Genomic DNA, 12677 nt, shown 5'->3' with positions numbered 1-12677 from the left:
GCATTTGTAACTCTGTCTTGTCACTTTACCCCAAGAATCCTTCTCAGTATTTTATTCTCAAATCCTAAAACTTTCTGATCTGTTGCAATTGTACTGTACCATGACTCATGCCCGTAAATTAAAATTGGCCTAACCATGGACTTGTAAATTTTCACTTTAGTAAGTACCGAAAGCATATTATTATTCCAAACAGATTTCAACATTCCAACAGCTCGCCAAGCCTGTCTAATCCTCTCCTCAATTTCATTGTTTAATGATCCATTAGATGATACAATCGTTCCCAGATATTTAAAGTTTTCTACATTCTTCACCACATTATTCCCAATTACACAATCAATTTGGTTCTCCACGCTCATATTAATAATTTCAGTCTTTCTACAATATATTACCAATCCCACTTTTTCTCCTTCCTCCACCAGACAATCAAGCACCTTCTGCATCTCGTAAATACTTCCGCAAATCAGTACAATATCATCAGCATAGTCCAAATCCATCAGCTTCTTATTTTCTTTCCAGTTAATTCCTGCACCTGTTCTCCTTACAACCTTTTTCATAACATAATCCATAACCAAAACAAACAACAATGGCGAAAGAACTCCTCCTTGAATCACTCCTGACCTAACTTGAAATGGATCACTCAAAGAACCACGCACCATTACCTTACAAAAAGTACCTTCATGCAGGCTTCTAGGAATATTTACAAACTTTTCTGGTATACCATAGAATCTCATAATTTTCAACATAGCTCCACGCGCAACACTATATATATATATATATATATATATATATATATATATATATATATATATATATACCCTCCCCCCAAATCACACCCCTCTCTCTCATATACCTCTACTCCATCCCTCCATCTCAATCTTCTTTTTCCCCTCCTCTTTCCCTCCCCTTTCCACCTCACTCACATCCGGTCTCGTAGTTAGTCTCTCACTCTCCATCTTCTCCATATGGCTAAATCACCTCAATGTACTTGTATTTCTCCAGACACATATATCACATCCACATCCACACCACAACGCTCCTTCACTTCGTCATTTGTCAGTCTATCTCTCCTTGTAACTCCACACGCTCCTCTCAAATAACTCATTTCCACAGCTCTCATTCTTGACTTGTGTCCTTCCAACAAGGTCCAAGCTTTCCATCCATACGTTAGAGTGGGGATCACAGGACTATCATGCAGCGACTTTTTACTTCCAAGCTCACTTCCTTACTTATCACTGCGTTCAATGAACCAACAATCTTTCTTCCCCGCTGGACCTTTTCAAACACTTCATCCTCCAAACTTTCATCCTTACTCATCACACTACCCAGTACTTAAATTATTTACATTTTCCATTTTCTCACTATCCAGCCTCACTCCGCATTCTGTGACTTCATTTCTCCCGTATAGCACAACTTTACCCTTCCCTACATTCACCTTTAGATTCCGTTTCTAAGATACTTTTTCCAGACTAATTTACCAAGCCTTGCTGATCCCATTCGTCTTCACTTAGCAATACAGTATCATCTGCAAACAACAAAATAGGAAGCTTCCAAACGCCATCCTCTCTCATTAGGGTGACCCCGGCATCAACTGCCCTACTTTATATCTCTTTTATAACTCCTTCAGTAAACAAATTGAACAACCATGGAGACATGACACATCCATGCTTCAGTCCAACATTCAGATGGAAAAATTCACTCAGTTCACCATTCACACTCATTGCAGCTCTAGCGCCGTCGTACATACTCTTCATGGCATTCAAAGGTTCTTATTTACTCCACATATTTTATAATTTCTCCGCATTCCATGTCTATCCACCCTGTCATACCCGAATGCTTTCTCCAAATCCAAGAAGGCCGTTTACAATTTCTTTCCCTTCTCAAGAAACTTTTCCACTAAACACCTTAGGATAAATATCTGATCTACACAAACGCCTCCCCTCCTAAAATCTACCTGATCTTCTCCAACTAATTCTTCTGTTATTTCTCTAACTCTGTCAATACGTATCCTACCATATACTCTTCTTACCACATATTTCTTTTTTCCCCTTTTCCTTTATACAGAGAATTAATTATGCCTGACTTCCAATCCTCCGGGACTTTACTTTCCTCCCAGGCCAGTCTACACATCTTCCATATCCATTCCACCACTATCTCTCCCCCATGTTTCAGCATTTCACCACACACTCCATCACTTCCTAGGGTTTTGCCCACTTTGACTTTCTTCATTGCTTCCACTACGTCCATCCTATTGATCTCTTCCTCCCGTCTCATTTCTTTCCTTCTCTCAGCCATTCCTCGCCCGCTTATTCTAGCGTTACTTTCATTTTCTGTGTTTAAGAATTCCTTAAAGTGTTCTCACCACCAGCTATACAATACACACAATACATACACCCTTCTTTGCCCTCTCATTCTCACTTACTCCTGCACTTATACCCAATCCAAACTCTCACTCTCTGACACTCTCATCTCTCTGTTTGGTCTTTCAGTTCACACATTTTGCATCCTCAGGCTCTTGAGCAACTTCTCTCTCTTTCACCTCGTCATTTGCACCCCTTGCATTCTATGTTGTTATCCTCATCGTGTCCCCTGTTCGGTCCTTGGTTGTCACCTGTAAGTCCGTCCAGGTCCAAGGCATTTTGTTTGTCTTTTTAGTTGTTTTACGGGGAGGGGCACTAACCTTCCACCAGCCCACTTGTTGACACGTAGGGTTCAATATTTGGTTACCACCCAGCGTGTTAAAAGATTTCCTGGCTTAGAGGAAATCATTTGGTTTGTGAATGTAAAGTAACCCTGTGGTAGCCCTACAATGAGTGAGTGAATGATGAGTTACCCTGTCCTCCACATTTCATTATACAGTATATATATATATATATATATATATATATATATATATATATATATATATATATATATATATATATATATATATATATATATATATATATATATATATATATGTGTGTGTGTGTGTGTGTGTCTATCTGCACTACCACACCCTCTCACCAGTGCACTCTTTCTGCAGGGAAATCAAGAAAGAAGTGGAAACACTGGAGACAACCCAGTGTTAGAAGAAAATGCCAAATCGTGGTATAAACACTGTCTTCAGCTCATGACTCTACCTCCCATCCCCTCCAATGGTAAGTGCAAGTAGGATTTGGTTATGTTAGGTTCGGACACGGTAGTTTAAGTCAAGTTAATGTAGGTTATGTTAAAATAGACTGTAATATGTTTGGATAAGCTTCAGTAGGCTACATTCGGTTAGACTGGGTTAACATGTTTTACAGTAGCTTTGGGTAATTTAGTTTAGGTCAGGTATGAGCTATGTTCGTTTAGATTAGGTTAGTTTACTGCCATGTACGGTTGGGTTAGCTTAGATATTAGTGTGTATCTTTTCTCTCCATATATAATGTCTGCCGAGCTACCTACTTAGTTGTCTATCTGTCGGTCGTTGTACCAGTGAAAAGAATTTACCTCTTCCTGTGCATGGATCTAACTGTCCATGTATTTAACTGACTGTGCTGTGACTCTTCTTTTTCAATATCTGATTCGTGGGATAGAATAGGTGGTCCATTATCTGAGATTCGGTAGTTCAACGCACCAACAGATCGAGCACATAATTTCTCATTTTACCACTTAGGCATTAATACCTAACTGTTCAAGCTGTCTCAGTCTGGACTGATGTGGTTATATCATCTGGTTATAAAGGTGGGTGGAGTGGAAGCGTACTGACTACAGTGATGGTGAAATTCAAATCCTCAAAGTGCCCAGTGCTCGGCCAGGACTGATAGCGCAGTCAAGGGATTAACTGTCCTCTCCAACACCACTGGACCAGAGGGAGGAACGGAAAGGGAAAGAAGAAAGAGGGAGGGAGCAAATAAAGTAGATGTGCAGTTTCTTCCTGTACATTCAGAGAAAACATGGAAACTGCATACCTGATCCAACGATATGTATGCTGGTATCGATGAAGTCCACGAATTATATATATATATATATATATATATATATATATATATATATATATATATATATATATATATATATATATATATACAGTATATATGCAAGGAAGAAGGAATCTAAGGCTGGCGCAAGAATGTTCCCTCCAAGAGAAACACAAAATAACAGAACCATATTCAAGATCCGTTCATTTCGAGATGCCTTGATACATTGCGTTTAAAAGACTGGAAGTCATAGACAGAGGAGGACAGTTCCAGATTTGACCTGTTGATTATGATGGGTTGGAAGTAACTATTGACTTTTGCATTAGAGGCTCAGACAGAAAAGGAATGAGAGTTTGCTGCCAGATGAGTGCTATGCATCCACCATGGTGGTGAAGGGATGCAAGCAGACAGTTCCGAGAAGCAGCAACCACTGAAGCAAAGATAGAAAAGGGATAGAGATATAACCGTGTGTCGAAGAGAAAAATGTGAAAGGAAGCCAGTAAGAAAAGGAGAGCTAACGAAACGAAAAGCCTATGACTCCACCTTGTTGACAAGAGCTGTACGGTATGTGAGGAGCCTCCCCACAAATGACAGCTGTACACGGCACAGGAGCGAATAAACCCCTGTACAAAATCAACAACTGTGCAGTAGTAAAGTAGGTACGGAATCGGCTTAGCACACCTAATCTCATAGAACCAAGTTTTACAACAGAGGTAATATAGTCTTTCCAGAATAAATCCCGAGAGAATGAAACCGAAGGTATGTTCAAAGATGATGCAGGATTGAGTTGGACACTGATGAAAATTAAAGGATACTCATGCAGAAGATTCTGAAAGGTCGAAAGTTGTAAGAAATGAGTTTTTGTTCATTAAAAACAACAAGATTACTTTCACCCCCAATCAGAGATATGAACCAAGTCAGACATTAGGTGTGCCATAGCCTCATCCCGTGTTTGTTGCAGTAACTGCTAGGATGGATGCTGTGAGAAGCAAATGGAAGGGTGAAGGGTAGAATCATGAGTGTATGTGCGGATAGGATCAGGTATACAACTTAGAAAGTCTTTGATGAATAGAAGGAAGAGACTTGGTGATAAGACTGAGGAACATCACAACTGAAAGCTATAAAACAATGGTGGCCGTCGACAACAGCAGCTATAGACCGATCAGAAAGGAAGCTAGAAATAAGGTGCAGATATAAGGACAGGAACCATAACAGGGAAGTTTGGAAATTAATGCCAGACTTGATCGAAAGCTTTGAGATGTCAAGTTCAATCGCAAAGCTTTCTTCAGTTCCCAAAGGATTGATTTGATATGATTAATTTATTACGCCCGAAGGCGATAAACCTATTACAGTACCATGCGGCCATATGTGAGGTGAGTACAGGGGAACTCGTGCCACGCAGGACCCGCTGTCGAGCTATAACAAATTAACACCCACCAAAGTGTGGATGATGCATGAGAATAACATCTAGGTTATCATCTTGCAACAAATGTTTACAAGTGTCCGCTAATGTGAGTCCATGTGGTATTAAATCAGAGACAAGTGGACATTGCAGGCAATAATGGTCAAGGGTGTTGGCACTGGGTGCGTCACACAGCTTACAGGAGGAGAAATGAGGTGCGTTGCCCTCCCAGCCACATGCCACACAGGTCGGTAGCCCAGCCTGAGACGGGCACACACCACGTTATGACGACGAACCATAAGACCACTGCAACGATATCTATAGGGACGAGAGAGAAAGTGGTCATAATGTTGGATAGACGCACTGTAAGCCCTCTCAGCAGTTCTACGGTGGAGAATAGGGGAGCGGGCTGCTCTCCGTATTATCTGCTTGTAGCAAATGAGGGAGGCATTAGTAGCATCAACAGCGGGCGGATCCAGTCCACAGGCAGTCCTTGCAAGGAGGTCAGCGGTGTTGTTGGCTGTGAGACCAATATGAGAGGGAATCCATAGAAAGTGCACCACCAGCGAACGATCGCGGGCAGTGGCCAATTGATGGAGCATCTGCATAACGAGGTGTTGATATGCAGGCCTGGGAGAGGAGAGGGCATGGAGGGACGGCTGTGACTCACAGATGATCAGGCAGCTGTTGTTCGTCCTTAATAAAGTAACTACATCCAGGAGTCCATATAGTTCGCAATACGTAGAGTTAATCGAGGTTGGCAGTCGACGGCCCAACCAGCCCCCTTGATTCCTAAAGGAGAGTGACCAGGAATCTGAATGGAGCGCCCCTGGCAGGACCCATACTGGCGATCAGGAAAAAGGTTGTGATAGGAAAGGAGCTTAAAAAAACAAATAAGAATAGATTTAGAAACGTTAGAATTACAGGATGTTACAGCGATTGGGCGATAGTTAGAGGGCTGGAAATAGTCAACTTTCTTTGTGAGGGTTTGCGCGACAGCAAACTTCCAGCAAGAAGGAAAAGTACAAGTCGACAAACAAAGACAAATGAGTTTGCCTAGCAAGGTGTAAGCACATAATATTGTAACAGTTCTTCAGGACAACTGAAGGGACCCCATCAGACCCATATGCCTTGTTAGTACTGAGGCCAGTGAGGGTAGAAAGGACAGCAAATGATGGAATTTTAGTGTCAGTCATGAGGAAGTCGTTGTTATTTTTTGGAGGGGAGCTAACCCCCTCCATAAATCACTGGGGAGATCTCGCTCCCCAAATATCGCATTACCGATGACAGTCCGTTGTAAAACATATAGTAATATAGCATAGCTATATCTGCCCTCCTTTCACTATTTCTGAGAATCTTTAATTTCGTGAAGAGGCTGGCCCTCTTAAAAATACTGATTGGAAAATTGTATATCATGGAAGACCTTCGGAGTAACTAGACGAATTCGCCTGGGAAGTTTCATTCAAATCTTTTCCCTATTTCTGATTATTTTTATTTTTGGGTGGGGACCGACCCCCCAAAAATCATTGGGGGTCAAGCTCCCCAAATATTGCATTACTGATGGGAGTCCATTGTACAACACTTACTAAGATACCAAAGCCATATATGTCCTCCGTTCACTGCATCTAAGGATTTTTAATTTGCTGAGGGTGCTGACCCCCCTAGAAATCATGGTTGGAAAATTTTCCAATAACCAGACGAACTCACCTGGGAAGTTTCATTCAAACCCACCGTATAACCTAGGAGAAGTTAAAGCGCACACACACACACACACACACACACACACACACACACACACACACACACACACACACACACACACACACACACACACACACACACACACACACACAGAATCTCGCGCAATGGTATAGGGTGAGATGTCGAAAATGACACCATCCTGCATCTGAGGGTTGATAAAGTACAAAATGAAGGAGAAGACAGACAAATAATATTCCCATCTCCCATCTCCAAAATATTGAAATCCTTTGTGTTTCACTTATCAGTGCCCCCAGCTGGACCTCTCATGTCAGACAACTTGCTAAAACCGCCTCAAAGAAACTTGGATTATTGTACAGAGTCCGCAACTTCTTCACTGACGAGCAGTTAGCTATGATTTATAAGTCATGTGCACTCTCAGCCAGAATACTGCTCACCCTTGTGGAATGGATGTGTAGAGGTTGCACTAAAACAATTAGACAAAATTTAGAACAAAGCTGTTGGAATTATTAATAACCCTGCTGTTATAAATAAACTACCTCCCCTACAAGTAAAAAGGAATATTACCTCCCTTGTATTGTTTTACAGATACTTTTATGGCAAATGCTCGGACGAAGTTGCGTTCATTGTGCCACCTCTCCATGCCTTCCCTATTGATACACGGGCATCTGGTAGTGCTCATGACTGGAATGTCACACAGCCATATTGGAGAACTTCTGCCTATCAGAATTCTTTTTGTTCCCCGAACTGCACCTCTCTGGAACCCACTTCCCTGGAGTTGTTTCCCCCAAACATCAACCTACAGCTGTTTAAGTCCAACTGTTACAGATTTTTTATAAATGGAGGACGCCAGTAATCTGGTGTATGGATTATTTTTGTTTTAATTCATCTGTTTTTTCTTCCTCTGTTCTGTTATAAAAAACAAACATACAAACAAACAAACAAACAGATAGACAGATTGGTAGACAGATAGATAAACCAGTACGGAAGGATGGATGGATGATTGGAGAGCTACCTAGACAGACAGATAGATAGATGGATAGAAATATATATGCTGGTAGATTTATGGATGGACGGATAGACAAATTGTTACACAGATAGACTGATGGCTGGACAAACAGATATAGATGGGTCGAAAGATAATTTGATGTAGATAGACACTGACAGATGCAACTGATTTACCCGCTGGAAAGTAAAGATACCCTAAGGAACTAACTATCATACTTTCAATGAGGAGGTGGTTGCCAAGTCATAAAACGGTGGACTGCTGACACAAAGAAGGCGATATAGAATTTTGCTTAGGTAAGGAAGAGCTTGGCGATTTGACTTTAGTTACAGTAACTTTCCTTTCACTGGAAGCAACTATCATAAAGAAAGGGGAAAAAATGAAACTTACTACCATGAAATTTGTGTTGAATGAGGTGATTCCTGCATGGACGGGGTATTTGCACACAAAGGGTTATTTGGGAGCATGACGCCATTTGTTGCGCATAGAAAGACTGATGGGCCTCAGGGAATGGATTGTCTAGTCAGTGTCCGGTATTTAATACAAAAATTTGAAATATTGGAAATGACAGATAGATGAAGGGACAGATATATGGACGAACAGATGCGATAAGTCTTTCATCACAAGCAAGAAAAATTGAGAGTGGCGTGAGATGTTATTTATTTTACACAGTTAAAATTGAAAAAAAAAAAAAAAAAAAAGCCCCTGCTTTTCAAATATGGTTAATGCCCCTACGAAAAAATAGAAGCAATTGATTAAAAAAAAAAAACTAGAAGAGTTAGCTGCCCTCCTCATTATTGACAGCTGAGGTAAGACTAAAAGAACTGCACAATCTGCATGAGTAGACTGAAGACAACAAGAATAAACTAAGCAAAGAATATGACTAAAATAACTAAGATACTAAATGAAAGACACTATGAGTAAATAACCTAAATGAAAGACAAGAAATAAAGATAGCAAAGAAAGGAGAAGTTGGATGAACTGACTAAATAAAAAAAAAAATGAGAAAGATGACCGAGTGAAGTATTGCATCAGGAATCAGTTGACTAAATGAACGACAACATAGATTAATAAACTAAATGAAAGACCAGGAATATTTACTAAATGAAAGACAACATGACTAGGCAGACTAAATGAAATATAGCATGACTAAATAGACTAAGCAAAGATCATAATAAACATGTTAAGTGAAAGACAACAGGACCAAACTAACTAATTAAAAAACTAGAATTACTGCCTAAATAAATGACATGCCGAGAACTCGAACCCTGAGCTTTTGAAGCAAATCATCGCTCTGTATACCCCCTCCACGCTCTGCACATGGACCCGTAATACAGCCTCCGTCACCTTGCTGACCTAATCAGTTCATCCCACCACCATCATCTTGGCTGGGGTGAGGGACTGAGTCAGATCATTCTTGGTGGAGGTTTTGGGTGGGGGGTGGCATTTGGAGCTGGCCAGGTCCGCGAAGAAAAAAAGGTAAAAAGCTGGGATGAGGAGAGAGAAGCGCTAAGTTGGGACTGAAATGGGTAAGCAGATTGCCCTGCCAGCAGATCAGCACTTAAATCCCGACGGGGGATGGATATTCTGGCCCTATCTAAACCCCTGCTCTCCCTTCCCCTCCCCTCCTCCCAGCTCTTTCGCTTGCCCCACAACCTTATACGTTATTGGCACATTCTCATTGGTTAAGAGCACCCCCTACCACCTCCCCTTGCCACATTATTTATACATATTGACCCCTAAGCTTTATATGGGTGTAATATGCAAAATAAATGATTAAAGAAGAGGCGCTGGTGAGTCATTAAACCAATGAAAATACAAGCCACACACACACACACACACACACACACACACACACACACACACACACACACACACACACACACACACACACACACACACACACACACACACACACATATTCTCGCTGGCTCAGTGGTAACGTTCTCGCTTGCCATCTGGTAGACGGGAGTTTGCGCCTCGCTCAGGTTGCGAAAAGTTTCACTGACGAAGTGGATGGTTACTGTCCCCCTTGAGCAAGGGGACGGGTGTGTGCGTGTGTGAAGGTCACAGCCTTGCCCTTAGATCGGATTATATGAGCTCTCAGCTCCCTTCCGGGAGGGTAAAAGCTGACGATCACGACCATCAAGTGATCCTGACCGACTATGTGAATTATTCACACAGGAGAGAAAGAGAAAGGACAGAGGGAAGGTCGGTGATTCCTGGGATGCTGCATCGGTCCACATCCGTAGAGAGGGGGGAGAGGTGGAGGGAAGGAGGGAGGTGAGAAGGAAAGATGGTTGAAATGAAACTAAAGATAAACTAAGTCGAGCCCATATAACCCTGACCTTTGACCCCTTGACCTTAGTGATTTAATCAGTTCATTTTCTCTTCATATTGTACTACTGACAAAAGTTTGGTCAAAATCCGCTGAGGGGCTCAGGCGATCGCGTACACACCCATATGACCATGACCTTTGACCCATTGATTTTATTGACCTATTCAGTTCATCGTTCCTTCATACTGTATCACTGACAAAAGTTTGGTCGAAATCCGTCGAGGGCTTCAGAAGATACCGCGGCCAAACCCGTGTGATCTTCACCTTTGACCCCTTGACCTTGTTGACCTAATCAGTTCATCATCCCTTCATACGGTACTGTGCCACTGACAAAAGGTTAGTCGAAGAGCTACATTATTCAGTCCAGACATTTACAGCAAGAGGAACCGGTTGATCTTCCCTGAGTGGTGAGCGACTAGCTTGGTAGAGCCAGCAAGATGTAAGGGAGTTATGCCTAACCCCTGAGGTTCGAAAAGACGCTCCAAAACTGAATGAAAACTTGTACAAGACATGATAGGAATCAGGGAGTTAATATATCTTCTCACTTATTTATCCTCTGATTCTTTACCCTCAGTATGTTCAGCCATCTCGAAACCAACAACTTCATGCTCCTGTGACTCACTTTCAGCTGAATCTAATCTTTTGACATTAGCTGGAGCAGAACATTACAGTTGTCACGACCATAAGTGAGTTATTTGTGTCAGAATTAAAACTAATGCTCGTCTGACGTCTGCTTACCCTCAGCTTACTAAAATCGTCTGGTGTTAGCTGCAATAGAAAATTTGATTTGTCCTGAACATGAGAGGAGTAATGGTGTTCCAGTACTGACATTCTCAGGCGCCTATTACTGTCAACTGAATTAAATTACATGCCGCTAGCTGGGGCTGAATGCTAGAGTTGCCTCGACCGTAAAGCTGACTCTTTTTCTTGGCTTTAGTTGCCAGTGAAATTTTCACAGCCTTAATTCACTGGGTCCATCGTTCCTCCATGAAATACCAGTCACACAGCCACACCCACAAACCACCACCGACCCACACACATACACATACCAGCGTCAGTACTTTATATCCCGTGTCTTCAAATTACGGTGCCGGAAATCGTTCTAATGGATGAATTACACCTCACATCATGCTACATCCCACCCCTCCCTCTCCTTCTCACCTCGCTGTGTATACTTGCTCGTCCTCCAATTCAGGTTGAGGGTCCAAGTCGGGTCGAAACTGTTGTCACCTTCTTTATAACCAACTTTTTCCTGTGTAAGTAAAATTCTTCTGGTAGAACTCACATAGTGTAAAATTACGAATAATATTTTTTAATACTAACCACGGCAGATTATATAAATTAAGGAAAAGATTCATGGTAGTGGAGGGGACTAGGAACAATCCCCATCAAACCATTCAGTATATTGACTTTGTATTTTATCTTTTATCTTTTTTTCTGGGGGGGGGGGCAACCCCCAGCCGATTTTATTTACAGGCCCCTGTGACTCACTCTTAGATGAATACAGTTGTTTGGCGTCAACTGGAAAAGAATATAAGAGTTGTCCTCATCATTAGAGGGTAAATCAATTTAGGTGACCCCGTCGTAGTGAAGCAGGCAAATATCAGAATGCAATAACAGATGAAGAGTCCTTGTGAGGCTGTTTGTGTCAGAGAGAGAGAGAGAGAGAGAGAGAGAGAGAGAGAGAGAGAGAGAGAGAGAGAGAGAGAGAGAGAGAGAGAGAGAACCCTTCTTTAATGATATAATCTCGCACCAAATCTCTTCTACTCGCTCTTGGGCTCCCACTCCTCCAGCCACCACTGTCTAGTACAGGCTTGAGTCAATCAGTCACTTTCCTTTCGCTGCACACAGCAGAACGACCTCAGAGTGTTTCTTTTATACTCTCCCCACAACATCAGCATCCACTCCTCACAGTATATCTATCAGCTGAATATAATCGTCCGTCGTATACTGGGATATAACACGATATTTTTCATGCACGGTCAAAATGTGAAGTTTGATTTTTTTTTTTCATAAATATAGATGTGCGAAACTGTATAAGTGAAAGTGAAAGTAAATATGAAAATGTGAGGGATGAAAGTGTGAGGATACTAACCACTAGAAGCAAAGAAAGGAGCAGATGGAAAGAATATTTCGAAAGGCTGGTGAATGGGAGTGGAAAGAGAAGAGCAGTTGTAAACATGTTGGTTTTGGCGGTGTGCAAAGATGGAATACAGTGCTGGGAAACGTAACATTGGCAAAAATGAAGAATGTTGTGATGTGACTGAAGAA

Source organism: Coenobita brevimanus, chromosome 57, assembly GCF_032717465.1.
Source record: "Coenobita brevimanus isolate Jiangsu-jjx chromosome 57, ASM3271746v2, whole genome shotgun sequence".
Taxonomy (NCBI): domain Eukaryota; kingdom Metazoa; phylum Arthropoda; class Malacostraca; order Decapoda; family Coenobitidae; genus Coenobita; species Coenobita brevimanus.
Note: the sequence above shows the minus strand (reverse complement) of the source record.